At 44.8% G+C, this 12,056-nt stretch overlaps 1 protein-coding gene across 1 annotated transcript in view; it reads right to left on the bottom strand.

Annotated features, from left to right (window-relative positions):
- Window positions 1–12,056, bottom strand: part of RBFOX1 (RNA binding fox-1 homolog 1) — a 342,312-nt gene that overhangs the window by 329,500 nt on the left and 756 nt on the right. The window lies entirely within an intron of this gene.

Below are 12,056 nucleotides of genomic sequence, written 5' to 3'. Positions count from 1 at the left end.
CTGGACAATTTTGAATGATTCTGGTTTTCGTATGCATTGTAGGGTGCCGGTAGCAACCTCCCTCCAGCTGTGACCACTAAAAATGTCTCTAGACAGGGCCAAAATGCCCCTACAGGGCAAAATCACTCCTGGCTGAGAACCCCTCACCTGGAGAGAATGTCCACAAATTCTACCTTCTGAGGTGTCTAGGCCAGCCCTAACTCCCAAACTTCCCTTCGCTTGATTTTCTCTTTTTCCCTCTTGAATCCAAGAGTTCTTGTGCATTCAATTGTTTATGCATTAAAACTAAAAAAAAATTGTAAAAATATAAATAACTCTCCTTGCTTATTTTTGTTAAGTTAGCCAGGATTGGGTTCCATTCCTTCAACCGAAGGGATATTAATAGAAACATCCATATTCTAGAATCATCTCTGGTTTCTTTCTCTCTTCTCTCTCCTCCCCTTCCTTCCTTCCTTCCTTCCTTCCTTCCTTCCTTCCTTCCTTCCTTCCTTCCTTCCTTCCTTCCTTCCTCCTTCCTTCCTTCCTTCCTTCCTTCCTTCCTTCCTTCCTTCCTTCCTTCTTTTCTTTCTTCCTTTTTTTGACTCTCACCATGCCCTCCAGCACCAGATACCCCTGCTTATCCTTGATTTCTTGACATTCCAAATGAAGGCAATCCTCTGTCTTCTTTCAACTCACAGTAAGCCAAACAGTCCTCAGTACAACTTATGTCTGTTATCTGAGCAGATCTGAACACAAAGGCATGAACGAAGCGGACACTCTTGGGCCATATGGGACACTGGAATAACACCACGATATGTTAGCGACAAGTAAAAAATAAACCAACATGGCAGAGGTACACTCACCTGACCAGGGAGGGGAGGGGGCTTGGTCACATTAGCGACTGGCGATAAGAACTAATGCCAGCGTATGAAGAAGCTGGGAGGCCAGGAAGCAGGGATGTCATCAAACACATGGTCCATCCCCGGAAGAAACTACAAAGTGTTCCTTATTGAGACTCTGACTCTCTGGAACCAAACACTGAAGAAAATACACGTGCAGACAGTATCACACACTCAAATGCCACCACTGTTTAAACAGATAAGCATCCCATATGCTCTGTATTGCACACAGCAGTGGGAGGCGTTTCATCCGTCCCCAGGCCACCCCATCACCATGCCGCCAGTGGGATCTCTGGTCCCTGACAACAGAGACAGGGGCAGAACTCGGCGGCTGGTGACTGGCATTCTGCATGATGGGTGAACACGTCCAACATCTGCTCAGCCCCCGCACAAATCGTAGGCCCTCTGGCAGGCAGTACCAAGTCCCTCGGCTGAGTCACAATGGGAACTGCCTGCCAAAACGTCAGGTGTGAAACAAGCCCCCACTCAAATTCCTGGAAAAGGCTCCAGGCAAATCCAGGGGTGCCCGCATGGCCAGTCTCTACGTGGCCTGAGGAGCCCATCTTATTAAGATGGTCATTGGACAGGCCATGTCAATTTCACATTTTCTGTCAAAACCTTGCAGATAGTAGGCACCTCGGTGTTTATACCTCTCACCAGAACAAATGTGGAGCTGCTGAAGGGAGAAATAACACAGCACCACAGTAACAATAGAAGACATCACTCGCAAGCTGTCCGCAGCCCCTGGAGTAACTGACATATTTGACAGAGAATGTGTGTTGGTAACATTGCTTGATTTGTGTTTAAAGGGGAAACAGAAAGTGTATTTCCAGGAGGTTTAGACGTTGATAACCAAAAAGAAGTTTTTGTAAGCAAAGGCCCAAGAAGCATGTCCCAACAGTCCCCTCCCTGTCTGCCCTTTGTCACTGCCCCACCTCCCTGTTTTGATTTTCTCCCCTAGGAATGCGGTTCCAAGGGTGGAACAGGACCCACCGGCAGAGAGCTGCAGACAGAGAGCTGATCAGAAATGACAGCAGCACAAACCCGTGTTAGCCTTCTGCTCAGAACAGGTTATGCGGGGAAGGGAAAAGGCTGTCTCCCCACGGAGCACGAGGAGAAGGCACCGAGGCTGCAGAGAGCCGCGCGGTCCTGGCCAGCACGGGCTTCGGGGCCCAGCTGCCAGCGCGGGAACAACACCGGGTCTGCCATCTCCCAGGCCGGAGAGCGAGGGCAACTGTGCCGCTTCGCTGAGCCTGCTTCCTCTCAGAATCAGTCTTTCCAGGATGGTTTAGAGTAGTAAAAATATTGTATGGACAGTACCCAAGGGAGTGACGAGCAGCAGTAGCAATAACAGAAATAATAATAATAATAATATAATTATTATTACATAATTAAATAATTATGTCATAATTATCATATTATAGTTATACGATATAATTATTACATAATGATTATTAGATATTATGTAATCACATATTATCTAATAACTGTTAGATAATATATAATGGTATGTAACATTATATGTTATATATAATGATGTATAATAATAAATATTACACATAATGTAATGATTATGTTATTTACAATGTTATGTATTACTATATAACTATATATATTACACGTAATTCACATAATATTTTATCGATGTCATTATAGAATCTATAACATATCATTATGTAATTATATATACTAGTATGTTATGATTATAAATTGTTATGTAATTATAGATAATATGTATTTTATATATGTATTATGTATAAATACATATTATTATACATATATAACATATAATAATAATTATGTAACACTTATTATATTATCATTTCTGTCTTTTATTGAGCCCTCACTATACCCCAAGTACCACTGTAAGTGCTTTATAAGTATTAGCTCATCCGATCCTCAAAAGCAACTCTGGTATTGTCCCCATCCAATGGAGAAGAACCTAAAGCATGGATCTGAGTGCTTTTGATATACCCATTTCACAGATGAGAAAACTATAGCACAGAGTGGTTTAGAAACTTCCCTAAGAAGGCACAGCTGAGATTCTACCCTGGCAGTCTGGCTCCAAGGCTCACGCTCTTAGCCAATATACAATATATACCCAACATTCAGTATTGCCTCGATTATTTGTTTGGTTTTGGTGTCGGCTGTGGTGTTGGTGGCAGTGCGCTCGGAAGTCAACTTGCTAATAGGTTTATTGAGTATTTTCCATATGCCAGGCACTGTGATGTGGACTTCATATGCTTTGGTTCTTTTAACTACCTTCTAACAAGGCGAATGCTGCCCAGAGAGGGCAAGAACTTTGTCCAAGGTCACAGAGGTAAGTAAGTGGTGCCCAAGGTCACATAGGTGCAGACAGAAGATGAACCCGGTAGTCCGCACCAGAGCCCACGGCCGCAATCCCAACAAGTTCACCTGCTTTTTCCTCCCTAAAATACAATCCTTCAATGAGGTACCGGAGGTGAAATGCCTTACACACAGCCTAGTAAATAGTAAATGTCTGAAAACAAGCAGCTGCTCTTGTTTTTGTTATAACTAAATGCGAAAAGCCCAGTAGGCATTTTCTTCCAAGAAGATGACGGAAGTATGAATTTATGACACCGTCTGTTCAGAGGGCAGAGTCTTCACCCCTTTTAAACCCCAACAAAGTCCCTGTGTTGTTGGTCAACGCCAGCTCCCACATCCAGTTGTGCATTGGAAAGCCAGGACTGCCCGTGAAGCACGCAGTTCACCGGGCCCTGCTCCCTGCAATGCTGATGTAGAAGATCTGGGGTTCAGGGCAGACGTTGTGAATGAACTTGCCCAGATTCTGACCAGCAGCAGGACTGGTGAACACTCGGATGCAGGAGGTCCTCTAAGCCAAAGGTCCCCAACCTTTTTGGCGCCAGGGACCGGTGCTCCTGTGAGAATCTAATGCCTGGTGATCTGAGGTGGAGCTGAGGCGGTGATGCTAGCTCTGGGGAGCAGCTGCAAATACAGATGAAGCTTTACTTGCTTGCCCGCAGCTCACCTCCTACTGTGCAGCCTGGTTCCTAACAGGCCACGGACCGGTACTGAGGGGTTGGGGACCCCTGGTCTAAGTGGCTCGAGCTGTGTTTTTCCCTGAAGGCTCCCAAAAGCTGCCTAGTGCCAGTCGGCAGTCGTGTGCTCACACATCCTCCCTGCCACCGGGCACTGACAGATGGAAGCTATTCTTATTATTTAACATTTATTAAGCTCTCACAGTGTCCCAGGAGCTGCATGGAACAGGGGTGTGGGTGGTCCTGAAGAGTCTTTTCCCAGAAGGCCGTGGCCACATGGAGGGGAGGGGATGGGCATCTCTTTGCCTCTTCAAAGCCCACCCGTCACCTCCTCCTGCCCAGCTTCAGTTCCAGCCCCAAATGCCCCGCTGGAGCAAGGAGACAAAAATTTGGGCAAGGATTCGATATGACTGAGACCTGTGCATCCTCTTTCATGGGTGTCTAGCAGGCCCAGCTCCCCAGGCTATTGACTTAGGAAGTGGGAGGGGACAGGGTTTACATCATCCAAGGCCATGGGCTAAGGACGGCAAAGCCCATCGCTTTCTCCCTCACCGCGCCCCCTGATTGCACCCACCCAGTCCAGCCGCACCAGAAATGTGTATCTAATCATTATCAGGGATCACCATTCAGGGTGAGAACAAAGAACTACAAACATGCCCATCCGCCCCCCAAGTCCCAGGCATCTTCAGCTGAAAAACAAAGCAGCAACCCAGGATATCTTGAAAAAAAGCATGACAACAGCAAAGCTGGCCATCCGTTACGGAGTTCCTACGATGAGCAGGTGCTGCTCTCAGCGCTTCGCAAACATCATCTCATCAAAACCTCAGGGCTCCCATCGGAAGTGGGTGCGACTGTCTCCACTGTCAAACTCAGACAACGAGAGCTCAGAGAGGTGATGTCCCATATCACACGGGGACCAGGATGCTGGTCTGTGGAATGCCCAGCCCTCGGCATTTTGTCACGTTGCCCGGATAACGTCATGGCTGTACTGCAAAGGCCCTGGGGATGGTCATATTCGAGCCTTTTTATTCCTGACATTGATTTGGTGAGGCAGAGCATATGGGATAGCATTCCCATTTCACAGATGAAGAAGCAGAGGCTCAGAGAGGTCAAGCAACTTCCCCAAAGCCACCAGGAGAGGGTCATGGCCAGACTCAGGTATCCCTGGTCTAAATCCTTAGCACTAAACCTTCTGGTCTAAATCTTTAACTGCCTTGCCTCATAAAAAAAAGAAGAAGAAGAAGAAATAGGTCTTAGAAAGCAGTTTGTGAGAACACCGCAGCATGGACAAACTGACTGCCTCTTCGGTCCCCAAAGTCTCTCTGTTCAAGGAGCTGATACAGCTTAGAGGGTGGAAGAAAAGGTGACAGCTGAGAGAGGACAGCTTTAACCACACGTAATGTGCTGGACCCCACTGCATTACTCTGAGCCAGATGCAAGGTAAGACATTGCAGAGCTGGCCGCTGCTTCAGAAATAGAGCTCTGGCTGTCATCCTTCTTACTTAAAAAATAAACAAAACAAAACAGAAAAACACAACAAACAAACAAAAACACCATGCTTTGTCCTCTGGAAAATGTCAGAAACCATGACACTTGGGAAAGATGGAGAACCTGCCTACAGGAGGCCATCTTCCTGGGATGGTGGAAAAACCCATCTTGGTTAAGACTCATATTGGGCGGGGTGAGTGGGGCTGAGACTCTATAGAGCTCCACCTTCAAGCAGTTGCGTTTAATTTCTGACTCCATGGCCAGTGGCCTGGCTATCTAAATGACCTCTGAGGACGGAGATTGAGTCTTAGTCATCTCAGTGTCTCCAGAGCTTAGAAGAGGACCCAACATGGCACCCGGGATCCATAAATAATTATTTGAACGAATGAATTAACTTCGCGATTCCTCTGGTTCCCACTTTTACGAGGCTGCCGAGCTCAAGTTAGAATCTGGGCATTGCAGAAAACAACGGTCCCAACTGCCCAGAGGAAAAGACCTTCGGGGTGTCGAGTTCAATATTTCTGGACACCTCACAGGGTTCAACAGTTAATCAAGTGGACGTGCTGGCTGCTTCCATGTTGGTGGGATGCATGTGTGATGGGTCTATCTTTAGACAGGAGAGAAACATAAATAGGGGTGAGTATCTCCATAATAAATCAGCTGGGGAAAGCACTTACCCAAAACAACCTTTAAGAGACAAGGAGCGGGGGCTCTGCCTCGCCATCGAAGGCTCAGATTGCTGAATGCCAGAGCAGCAAAGCGGAGTGCGAAATCCACAAGCCTCTCCAGCCCAGCTTGGCCCGTGCCAACGTATTATAAAAAGCATACTTGCTGATATAGCATGCCTTTAAAATGATCAAAATGACAGATGGCTGCTACAGAAACACATCCTTTTTATAGGACTGATATTCATCAGATGAGATTGACAGTGTCCCTTTAATCTTTTAATTAAAAGAAGTGCATTTCTACAAAACAGAACAGAATCTCTTTATTTATATATATTCCTTCAGGTATGTCTTGCCAATACGAAGAGAAGAGCTGAGAAACCCAGTCTCGCCTCATTTATGCTGTTACTGGATGTCCTCAGGTTGTCTTTACTTCCCTAGACCATGACCTTCTCACCTTGCAGAAATGTCCGAAACATGCCCTGGTGGGAGACACGACTGTAATTAATTTAACTGGGAAGATATTGACCAAAATTGCCATATCCGCCTTTGACACACGGGATCACAAACGGAGAAGATGCACTAGATGATGCTTAATTGCCTGGTGCATACGATCACTGGCAGAAAAGTGATCGGGAAAAGTAAGATCAGAAATGCACCACTTTCTTCCCTGGGGAGGGCGTGTACAGGATTTAGAGGAGGAAAAAAAAAACCATATTTGGTGTTTGTAATAACTTCAACTATTATTATTATTGATAATGAGAACCTAGTTTTTCTCTGTCCAGTCCGCTTTGTGAAAAACAGGACTCATTTTTTTTTTTCCTCTCCACTCACAGCCCATACAGCTCAGTTGGAACTGACTCTACTCTCCGGCTATACTGTGAATGGTCAGAGTCAGGACGATTGGTTTGGGGATGGGCATGGCTGGCAAGACGGGCCAAGGCGACAGCTCTCTGGAATTGTGGCAGAAATAGCTGGGAAAGAGTCTTGCTAAGATGGGTTGGGATATAAGCCTGGAATGGCGGGGGACCATCTCTGCCACCACTTGGATACGGTGTAATACAAAATAAACATCATATACGTCGGACATTTTCCATATATCAGAAGGCGAGCTACTTGTTGACCGTGATCTTGTATGTCTTCCATTCCACTTCATCGCCCTCTCCTCGTTCAGAGCCTGACATATAGTAGGTGCTTAATATGTAATTGCTGAATGAAGAGATGAATCACATCTAAAGCTCACAGCCACTTTGCGAGACAGGTATTCCTGCTTTCATTTTGTCACTGAGACTTGGAGAGGTTAATTGACAAGCCCAAGGCCACACGCTTAGTAAATGCCAGAACCAATATATCAACCTGGACCTATTTGACTCCAAATTCTCTTTGGAGAATTTGCCACCTCCCTGACTCTTTAATTTAGTCTGCTGTTGACACGGCCTCTTTGGCAGGACAGAAAAGTCACTTAGTGACTAAGATGGAGCAGCCTCAAAGTAAATGACACCACTGGCATTTATAGTCAGTGTACGTTCTTATTTCTTTCCCAATCAGCAGACACTCGGAACATGTAGATAACACTGCACCAGCCACAGAGAAAAACAAGTTTGTGTCTTTTAAGTTCTCCCAGAAATGTATCCCAATGACCAGCAAGTTCCCTACCTGTCAGGGTGCTTACTCTTAGTCCATCATTAAAACCAGCACTTTGGTAATTTTCAGTATCACTACAAACGTGTAGGCAGATCTTTCATAATATACATCGCCCAATTCGATGACGCTGATTTCTACTTCAAAATCCAGATGGCAGGGTTTGACTATGCCATTGCTGGCCACATTTGATAGGCATTAGTCAGCGATTCTCTGCCACTGCCCAGCTCTGTGAAGTTTACGTTGGAAAACACTCAGCCTTCAGAGACCTCACCGTCTCAGAGAAAAATGATGGCAAAGGGCGATTAGGACTCAACGCTAGGTAAATTCCACATTCACTTGCTGAGTCATAGGAAGGTAGTGGGGAGCCCATGTCTACACAGAGATTCTGGGCTTAGATTCAGGGCTTTTTGCCCTATGTCTTTTGACTTTTGAGACCTATGTTTAATCAATGTCAACTCCCACAGTTCCGATGGGTTGGAGAAGATACCGAAGGTCTATCCTGATGTGCCGACCCAACGCCACGAATTCACCCACGTTCTCCGCTCTGCTAAGAAGGACCTTCTCCTTCGCTTGCCTTCTCTCCTATCCTAGGAGACACCCGTCTGCTCCCTCTCCTGTGTTTTCACATGCGTTCCTATGGATACACCTCATCAGTGGATTGGTGATTAAGAAGGAAGCTTATGGTCCAGCGGACCCCACCCAACACTCAGCTTTGTCATGGACGTTCCTTCTGACCTTGGGCAAGTTACTTTACTCTACGTCTCAGTTTCAGGCTCTCCAATTGTAAAAAGAGGTGTCACAATGTATGACTGTGATTCTTTACCTGAGACCCTTGGGGTCACCTGTATTTTAAAATTCAATTTTTTTTTTTTTTCTTTTTCAGAAAGGTATTTCAGTGGAAACACTGGTTATGTAATGCCTTTAGCAGGGTCTGGGATAACACCTTGAAATCAAACACATAAATATTCCTGCATCAAAATATATGAATATTCACTTTAAGTGGGATAAAGAAAGTCTACAGATAGCCACTTATCTTTCAGGTCAAGTTTTCTTCCTAAATGAGTTGTTATGCCAAACTCTCCACCAAAACCCACTGATTTTTCAGAGCTTTTTGGAATTTAAAATTACAGATAAGGTGGGGTAGACCAATAGTACCCAACTTTAAGGTTATCGTGGAAATAAACTGAGATAATAAGTATTCGGCACACTGCCTGGCATATAGCAAGTATTCAATAATTGTTACCTATTGTTCTTCCTGCTTTTATTAAATTATTACAGTTTTGTGTTTATCTAGTATTCTCTTCCACTAGCTTGTGAACCCACAGGCCAGTGGCTATGACTGTCACTCCTCTTTCCTGGTGCCTAGAACAGTGCTTGATACAGATTATGTGGACAGAGAATGAACAGCTAAGTGAGCAAATGCGCAGTGACGTAGAGGTGGAGGTTACGTTGTCTTCCATCTAGGAATTCTGTTTTCTGACCCATTTTCTATGATACCTGAATCAGATGGGAATTATTCATCCCAGTATGAAGAATGATCGAGCCGTGCATGGTCAAAGGTCTTATGTGTAGGACAAGTATCTAGAGAAAGGGTACAAGTCCCGAACTTGCAACCTAGAGCCAACAGTTCATTAGACTCTAAAATGAATCAGTTACAATGCCATTGTTTCGATTCTAGCTTTTGGCGTTGTGCAGCCATGGTCCATGGCTTGGGTAAGTCCACCTGGTAGCTTCTGGACTCAAGTCTGGCTTTGACAATGGACTTGTCAGACCTCCTTTGTTCTCAGGCCAGAAAACTCACTGATCATTCCAGGTATCACTAGGGATGCAGAAGTAAATAAAGAGGTTCCATAGGAGCATGCATTGTTTCTTCCTATCCAAAAATACCAAGACTGAGGTCCATGCAGCAGGAAGAGGAACCCATGTTTAGACAATGCACTTGGCAATATCGCCCCTTTCCCCTTCCCTTCTGCTTGTTACTCCCCATGAAAAAGTCCAAATGGGTTTAACTCAATCAGCCCCTATCATAGGCATTCTGGAATTCTCTACCTGGCTACAAAGAAAAGCTACCCCCCTTGCCATATATATTCAACACGTTTAGACATCAGATGATGGGTTCGAGGGATCCACTATGGTAAAGATTCTGGTTTTCCTAGGAAATGGTGGGTGGGGTCAGTGGTAACTACTGAATCTATTGCCGGAACAGAAAAGCCTGGTGAGTGACTCCCCCAGATCAGTTAAGAAACACCTCCATTCACTGTCTTTGCAGGATAACATGATGCTCTCTTAAATTCCCTTACCACATCTGGTCAATAATTTATTTTTTCTTTAACCGAGAAGATAAAAACAGGGCTATGCTGGTCTGAATTTTTTAAAGTGGCTCTTGAAAGAATACAGAAAGCAAGTTCTTCTGCCGTAGAATCATCGGCTCTGGAGGATAGAGAGACCTTGAGAGGAATCTCAAACTCTGATATAGCAACATGGCCAAGTAAGTGGCCAGCGTGGTTCCGCTTGAACATATCTAGTCAAAGGGAACTCGCTACTGATGATGGAGCATACGGGCTATTGCAGATCATTTTAACATCTTGCTGATGGCATTATCAAGGGGTGGGTGGCACTTTAATTCCCTATAGGAAAGTCCTTGCATCTTGAAAGGCTGGGAAGAAACTCGCAAGGTCAAGGACTGGTAAGCAGTCCGATCGTCTGCTGGGATGCAGGGCAGCTGATATCAGAGCATCAGCTGAAAGGTGAGTGTGTGTATGTGTGAATGTTACCATTTTTCTCTCTTTGAATTGCTTTCCTTCCCCTTGCACATGTTACTGCAATGGGGTGATGTGATTTCGTAATGCCAATAGGCAAATACCATGGGCTGTCTCAGCAAGGCGGAAATAAAGCTAGTCTCTCCCTGTCCACAGCATGTGTGTGTGTTCTATTGGGGCAAGGGAGGAAGAAGATGAAGCATGTCACAGCAGCTGGTCTACAAGCTCCCCGTTGCCCTGCTGGTTACCAGAAGTGTCACTTGGGAAAGCAAAGTATGATCGGACTAAGATTTGCAAGTGAAATCACTTGTTTCTTCCAAAAATAACTAGATACGTTTCTCAAACGCCCTGCAAAGGAGGAAGAAATAGGGTCTCCCCAATTTCTCAGCTGGCCCGTGCATCTTCTCATCCATCACTGGGGTAATATGTCCAGAGTGGCATTTCGTAATGACAGCAACATTCCAGCAAATCGATAGTTATTTAATTCCCAACAAGCTCTCGAGTCCATTAAGCCTGATTACATTCACCCATTTCAGTGGGCGCCGTTATTTTTCCTACACCGGCACTTAATCTATAACAGGAACTTATGAGAACTTTCAAAAGCAATTTCAGCATCAATCAGCATAGAGTGAAGGGCGTGATTTGCTTGTAATTATTTATCGGATGGGGTGGCAGAGGGTCTAACAAAATTCCAATGGCCGACCTTCACCCCAAATTTCCAACAGAGGCAAAAGGTTATCGAATTTGTCATCGAGTCCCGCTTTGCATCCGTGCACGCCCCACTGGCCGGGCTATGCCAGAAAATGTGGACCCCTTTCCCCCTTGTTCACAAACAATCTCCAGGCAGTCTGTTTATTTCTCACATTCAATTCAAAGCCTCCAAATTGAGCAACAACCATAAACCTGGGATGACAAAATGTTTTGTTATTATTTAGAATCCCCCTTGAATGTCTTCAATCACCGAGGTTCTTACAGCTAACAAGCAACATCCAGAAAAGAAGGAAAAAGGGGTTTGGCCAGAACCCCTCCCTAGAAATTATAATTAATGCGCCAGGGTGTCACCGAAATTTTAAAATATCACAAGGTTGAAGGTGGAAGGACATACTAAATGCATTTAGCTTTCCTTTCCTGCAGAAACAAGACACAGAATGTATTACAGAAAAGCTGGTTGTTCTAAAACAAACAAAAACAGAAACAAAAAACAACAAAAAAACCCAGCTGGGTTTCCTATGATTAGGCTCTATCACTAGTAGATGTTAGCTTTCCACAGAAAACTTCAGACATCCACCCAGAATCCAATGCTTGTTTTAAAAGACAAGCTTTTGATAAGGGAGCAAAGGCCAGAAATATCTTATTCAGAGATGATTCTCCTCGTACAGAATTAACAGTCTTAAAAGTAAAACCAACACACATCTCAACCCTCCGCTTTCTTGCCATCATTAAGATACAAGAGCCAGTAAGGGATTTCTAGAATAATCTCTGAACTTCATAAATTAACCATCGATAGAGTATTCTTTTTTTGCCTTAGTGCCACCCCTCAACCCAGGTGGGGGTGGGGGAACCTTCTGCGAAAATAGACAATCCATGTGAAGGAGAACATAC

The sequence above is a fragment of the Pteropus medius genome, unplaced genomic scaffold, assembly GCF_902729225.1.
Source record: "Pteropus medius unplaced genomic scaffold, Ma_sr-lr_union100, whole genome shotgun sequence".
Classification (NCBI taxonomy): domain Eukaryota; kingdom Metazoa; phylum Chordata; class Mammalia; order Chiroptera; family Pteropodidae; genus Pteropus; species Pteropus medius.
The sequence above is the reverse complement of the archived record's forward strand: the minus strand, read 5'-3'. Positions and strand labels throughout refer to the sequence as shown.